At 51.0% G+C, this 6,659-nt stretch overlaps 1 protein-coding gene across 3 annotated transcripts in view; it reads left to right on the top strand.

Moving 5' to 3' along the window:
- The first annotated feature begins 2,291 nt into the window (after positions 1-2,291).
- Positions 2,292-6,659, top strand: part of RFWD3 (ring finger and WD repeat domain 3) — a 51,833-nt gene continuing 47,465 nt past the window's right edge. For 2 of the 3 annotated variants that reach the window (XM_008257612.4, XM_008257611.4), the window contains exon 1: positions 2,292-2,442. The gene's annotated coding sequence lies outside the window, so the exon portion shown is untranslated. Of the gene's footprint in view, positions 2,443-3,420; positions 3,730-6,659 lie in introns of those variants that run through there. The other variant, XM_051847291.2, reaches the window with a different exon arrangement.

Here is a 6,659-nt window from a genome sequence, read left to right as displayed (position 1 = left end):
GTATCCAGAGAGATGCCAGGGCAGTGTTTTCACCTCCCATCCTGCCATTCCCCATGCCAGGCTGTGATTCTATTTTTTTGTTTTGTTTTTTGACAGGCAGAGTTAGTGAGAGAGAGAGACAGAGAAACAGGTCTTCCTTTTTCCGTTGGTTCACCCCTCAATGGCTGCTGCAGCCAGCGCGCTGCGCCGATCCGAAGCCAGGAACCAGGTGCCTCCTCCTGGTCTCCCATGCGGGTGCAGGGCCCAAGCTCTTGGGCCATCCTCCACTGCACTCCTGGGCCATAGCAGAGAGCTGGCCTGGAAGAGGGGCAACCGGGACAGAATCCGGCGCCCCGACCGGGACTAGAACCCAGAGTACTGGCGCCGCAGGCAGAGGATTAGCCTAGTGAGCCGCGTCGCAGGCCTAAGATAAGCTTTGAGAATAGCCTCTGCTGAGCTCCAATCTGTTTTCTTTCTTTTTTTTTTTTTAAAGATTCATTTATTTATTTGAAAGTCAGAGTTACACAAAGAGAGGAGTGGGAGTGAGGGAGGGAGAGGGGGAGAGAGAGAGAGAGAGAGAGAGAGAGAGAAAGAGATAGTCTTCCATCCAATAATTCACTCCCAGTTGGCTGCAACAGTTCACTCCCAGTTGGCTGCAACAGCCGTGGCTGCGCCAATCTGAAGCCAAGAGCCAGGAGCTTCTTCCGGGTCTCCCATGTAGGTGCAGGGGCCCAAGGAGTTGAGCCATCTGCTGCTTTCCCAGGCCATAGCAGAGAGCCGGATTGGAAGTGGAGCAGCCGGGACTCGAACTGGCACCCATATGGGATGCCGGCGCTTCAGGCCAGGGCGTTAACCTGCAGCGGCACAGTACTGGCCCCTCCAATCTGTTTTTCTTTCTTTCTTTCTTTCTTTCTTTCTTTCTTTCTTTCTTTCTTTCTTTCTTTCTTTCTTTCCTTTTTTTTTTTTTCTGGACAGGCAGAGTGGACAGTGAGAGAGAGACAGAGAGAAAGGTCTTCCTTTGCTGTTGGTTCACCCTCCAATGGCCGCCGCGGCCGGCGCGCTGCGCTGATCCGATGGCAGGAGCCAGGTGCTTCTCCTGGTCTCCCATGGGGTGCAGGGCCCAAGCACCTGGGCCATCCTCCACTGCACTCCCTGGCCACAGCAGAGAGCTGGCCTGGAAGAGGGGCAACCGGGACAGGCAGAGTGGACAGAGTGGACGCACTGCTGTAATATAGGATGGCTAATATGAGTAATGAGAATTTTTATAAACAAATATAGAGCAAAATAAAGTTTTGAGTGATTTTTTGACAGAAAAACTACATATATTATGGGGTACCTTGTCATTTTTTGATATGTATAAACACTGTGTAATAAGATTGTCATTGTTATAAGTACTGTATGTTCAACAAAGACAAATTAGACAATTGAAGAAGCAAAGAAAGAAACGTATAGAAAAGAGATTGGGGGCCGGCGCCGCGGCTCACTAGGCTAATCCTCCGCCTGCGGCGCCGGCATCCCTTATGGGCGCCGAGTTCTAGTCCCGGTTGCTCCTCTTCCAGTCCCGGTTGCTCCTCTTCCAGGCCAGCTCTCTGCTGTGGCCCGGGAGTGCAGTGGAGGATGGCCCAAGTGCTGGGGCCGTGCACCCCATGGGAGACCAGAAGCACCTGGCTCCTGGCTTCGGATCGGCGCAGCGCCGGCGGTAGCGGCCATTTGGGGGGAGAAGCAACGGAAGGAAGACCTTTCTCTCTGTCTCTCTCTATCTATCTCTACCTGTCAAAAAAAAAAAAGAAAGAAAGAAAGAAAAGAAAGAAAGAAACTTTTGCTGCCGCGTGACGGGATGAGTGGTCGCAGCGGGCAGTTTATGCGGCGGTTTGAATGGCAGAGGCGGATTCTTTCGTGTGAACTCTTCGATCCCCTGACAGGATCCATACGAACGAGTCTGTCTCGCCGCTCTTCACAGCCTCCAGCATTCTGGGGACAACGTTTTGAATTTATTCCTTTGGATACGGATATTCTTCGGAGAAAGGCAGTTCCTTCACTAAAGGTTAAGCAGCAGCAGAAACTACAGTTTGAATACATCTTTCTCCCATAACTTTATCCCGCTAAGAAAGTTCAAAATAGAGCGCGGCAAACAACCCTTCGCATTCTACTAGTCCGGGGATGGGCGCGAGGTGACGGACATAGATTTCTACCAATTGTACGAGGCTTCCTCGAGCGTGGTCCCGCCTAGCCAGTTTACGCCAATGAGAGCGCCGCTGTTTCAGCGACCCCGCCACCCAAGGAAGAAGAAGGGGCGGTATTGGCTGCTGGCTGGGGCTGTTATCCAATAGGAGCAGGCCGGGTCGGGCGCTCGCGTTGCGGAGGAAGTGGCGGTTGTTTGCGCGCGTTCGTTGGGAGTTCTACTGAAGTAACCAAAGGTGCTTCGCTGGGCCCGCGAGCCCCGCCGCGCCCTTCAACCTTCAGGTGAGACGGGGGTGCTTTCTTCTCCTCGGGCCTTGGTCCCGGGGAAACTTCTTCGGGCTAGATCTGTGGGCGTGGAGGCTCCGAACGCTCCCCGAGGGGGCCTGAGGAGCCGCGGGCCTTCGGTGGCGCCCCAACCGTCGGGGCCGAGGGGCGCTACCCCCTCCTCCTTCCTGCGTTCCCGGGGGGCGGGGGCGGAAGGGGCCGCGTTGGCCGAGGCCAGGCTTGCGCCGCGGGGGTCCCAGGTCTCTGGGATCCCGCCCCGAGGGAAGAGCCTCCCGCACTTCTCTCTCCGTCGGGCTGGGCGCCGGTTACTCGGGTCGCTTTCAAGTTCCCCGAAAAAAAAAAAACTTGATTTTTATCATTGCAAGTCTGTAACCCGAACACCCTTATTGCCCCCATTTTAAGGGTGAACAAGTTGAGCAAGGAGGTCGGCAGACCCACCCAAGCCCCCCCTTCACCCCATTCGAACCGAGGTCGGTCGGACCCCCCCCTGCCTGCTCGGGCGGTCCCCACAGCTTGTGCGTGTTGACCGACGCCAAAGTTTCAAAGCTTAGGAAGGTGCCTAGTGGGAAATTGGCGTGTTGGATTTTTTTTAAAAAGTGCATTTATTTGAAGAGCAGAGAGAGCTTCCATTCGTTGGTTTTCTCCCCAAATGCGCACAACAGGCAGGGCTGGGCCATGGCGATGCCAGGAGCCGGGAACTCCAAGCGGGTCTCCCGTGGGGGTGGCAGGGACCCAGTCCCCTGAACCATCGTCCGCTGCCTCTTAGGTGCTCGTGAGTAGAAGCGGGGACTGGAACCCAGGGCCTTGGGACCCCCGGCCCACGGTCTCCGACTGTAGGCAGCCCCTGGTAGGGCACGCCGCCTGGGAAGCGTCCCGGAACCGCTCGCTGTTCCATGGAACCTTCTGTGACGATGGAAGTGTACGCTTCCTCTGCTGTCCACGTGTGGCTTGTAAGCACTTGAAATGTGACCAGCGCAGTTGAGGAACAAGATTTTTTATTTGATTAAAGTTTAAACAGCCGCTTGTGAGTGAGTAGTGGCTGTCAGAGAGAGATCTTCTATCTGCTGTTCATTTCCTAACTGGCTGTAACAGCTGGGACTGGGCCATGCCAAAGCCAGGAGCCTGGAACTCCATCCAGGGCTTCATACGTATGGCAAAGCCCTAGTGCTTGGGCCATCCTCCTCTGCTTTCCCAGGCACATTAACTGGGCGCTGAATGGGAAGTAGATGCGGGCGTCGCAGGCAGCAGTTTAACCCACTGTGCCACACTGCGCAGGGCCGCTTGGTAGGTTCTTATTTGGAGTAGTAACCCTAAGAAGTTTTACTGTTGTGTATAAGTTTAGTTATACTGTAGTATCGCACTTAAGTATTTTAGCACGTGGTATATTCTTAGTTATCTGGTTTTGTTTGGTTATGAGTTTTGGGTTTTTCTGAACTTGATGCTTAGGGAATACAGTGACGAATTCAACTTGGATTCTACTTTTCTATCTTTCTGTTCAAATCAGAACTGGTTGCTCACCAGGCATATGATGGGAAGAAATTTCATTAAAATTCACCCATGTTGAAAAATGCAAAGAAAAATTAAAAAATCTATGAAGTCACCACAAAGATCTAATAAATCTTGAGGTTTTTTTTTTTATATATTTGTGGGTTTTTTAAAAATTTAATTGAAGGTCACAGTGACAGAAATCTCATCAACTAGTTCACTCACTAAATTCCCTCAGGACTGGATCACGCAGAAGCCAGGAGCCAGGGACTCTGTCTGGGCCTCCTGTGTTGCAGCAGTAACCCCAGCACTTGGGTCATCATCTGCTGCCTCGCAGGCCCGTTAGCAAAAAGCTGGATTGGAAGCAGAGGTGGAGCTCGATCTTGAGCGTCCTCATATGGGATACAGATTTCCCAATGGGCAGCTTAACCCCCTGTGTGACAATACCCATCCTTGATATAATTGTTTTCCTTTTTCTTTTTTAAGATTGATTTATATATTTGAAAGGCAGTTATATATGGAGAAAGAATCTTCCATCTGGAATGGCTGGGGTTGGCTGAAGCCAGGAGCTTCTTTTAGGTCTCCCACATGGGCACAGGGACCCAAGCATTTGTACCAACTTGGGCTGCCTTCCCAGATACATTAGCAGGGAGCTGGATCAGAAGTGGAGCAACTGGGACTCAACTGGCACCCATATGGGATGCTGGCATTGCAGGTGGCAGCTTAATCCACTATACCACAACATCAGGAAGTGGTGGATAATGACTCAAATGTTTGAGTTCCCACTACCCACATGGAAGACTTGGATGGAGGGGGCCGGCGCCGTGGCGCAGTAGGTTAATCCTCTGCCTGCGGCACTGGCATCCCATATGGGAGCGGGTTCTAGTCCTGGCTGCTCCTCTTCCAATCCAGCTCTCTGCTGTGGCCTGGGAAAGCAGTAGAGGTGGCCCAGGTCCTTGGGCCCCTACGTCCACGTTGAAGACCAGGAAGAAGCTCTTGGCTCCTGGCTTCGGATTGGCGCAGCTCCGGCCATTGCAGCCAACTGGGGAGTGAACTAACAGAAGGAAGACATTTCTGTTTCTCCCTCTCTCCGTAACTCTACCTCTCAAATAAAAAAAAAAAATCTTAAAAAAGACTTGGATGGAGTTCCTGGCTCCTTGCTTTGGCCTGGCACAGCCCTGGTTCTTGTAGGCATTTGGGTGGTGAACAAGCAGATGGAAGATCTCGATCTCTCTGTCAGTCTGCCTTTTAGATAATCTCTATTTTAAGAGTTGGAATCCTAGTGATTTCATCTGCAATCTGCTTTTTTTCTATTCAGTGTGATTTTTGAAGAGAATTTGGTGTTAGGGTTCTTAGAAGAGGGCTGTTTATGGTTCTGCCGTGACCAGAGTTTTTCTTTACCTTCTTTTCCTCCATTTGCTGAGTTCTTTTTGTTGGATTTCACTTAGTCATATATTGGCTCATGCTCCTAATTTCATTATTCTCTTAATTTTTTAAAAAGATTTATTTATTTATTTGAAAGTCAGAGTTACGCAGAGAGAGAGAGAGGACTTCCATCAGTTGGTTCACTCCCCAGTTGGCCGCAATGGCTGGAGCTGCGCCGATCCGAAGCCAGGAGCTTCTTCTGGGTCTCCCATGTGTGTGCAGAGGCCTTGGGCCATCTTCCACTGCTTTCCTATGCCATAGCAGAGAGCTGGATTGGAAGTGGAGCATCTGGATCTCAAACTGGTGCCCATATGGGATGCCGGCAGTGCAGGTGGCGGCTTTATCTGCTATGGCACAGCACTGGCCCCTCATTATTCTCTTATTTGGTTGTCTTTTTGTCTCCTGGAACAGTTACTTGTCTTTTTTCTTACAGTCCTACAAAATCTTAATTTAGATTGTCATATTTATTTCCAAGAGACCATTCTTGTTTTTCTTGTCTTTTTTTTTTTTTTTTCCTCTTCAAAGGACTGATTCTTTCTTTCTTAGATTTATTTGTTTTATTTGAAAGGTAGAGTTACAAAGACAGAAGGGAGAGAGAGATCTTCCATCCACTGTGGCTGCAACAGCCAGAGCTGGGCGTATCTGGAGCCAGGAGCTTCTATGGGTGCAGGGGGCCATCCTCTGCTGCTTTCCCAGGCACATTAGCAGGGAGCTGGATCAGAAGTGCAGCAATCGGGAGCTCAAACAGGCACCCATATTGGATATGGCACACTACAGGGCTGGCCCCCAAAGGACTTTGTTTCAAGATAAAGATAATTTCCATCCAGACCATGGTACCAAAGAATGAAAAAAAAGTATTTTGCCTCATGAGTTCTCACAGAGGGCACAGCAGTACAAATGTCTTTAAAAAGCTAATATAGGCCGGTGCCGCGGCTCAATAGGCTTATCCTCCGCCTGCGGCACCGGCATCCCATATGGGCGCTGGGTTCTGTCCTGGTCGCTCCTCTTCCTGTCCAGCTCTCTGCTGTGGCCAGGGAGTGCAGTGGAGGATGGCCCAAGTGCTTGGGCCCTGCACCCCATGGGAGACGAGGAGAAGCACCTGGTTCCTGGCTTCGGATCAGCGCGGTGCGCTGGACGCAGCACACCGGCCACAGCAGCCATTGGGGGGTGAACCAACGGCAAAAGGAAGACCTTTCTCTCTGTCTTTCTCTCTCTCACTGTCCACTCTGCCTGTCAAAAAATAAAAAAAAATAATAATAATAAAGCTAATATAGTCCTCAAGAGCTATATTCTAGTGTCTGGAA

Source organism: Oryctolagus cuniculus, chromosome 18 (assembly GCF_964237555.1).
Source record: "Oryctolagus cuniculus chromosome 18, mOryCun1.1, whole genome shotgun sequence".
NCBI classification, from domain to species: domain Eukaryota; kingdom Metazoa; phylum Chordata; class Mammalia; order Lagomorpha; family Leporidae; genus Oryctolagus; species Oryctolagus cuniculus.
Note: the sequence above shows the minus strand (reverse complement) of the source record. Positions and strands in the feature narration are given on the sequence as shown.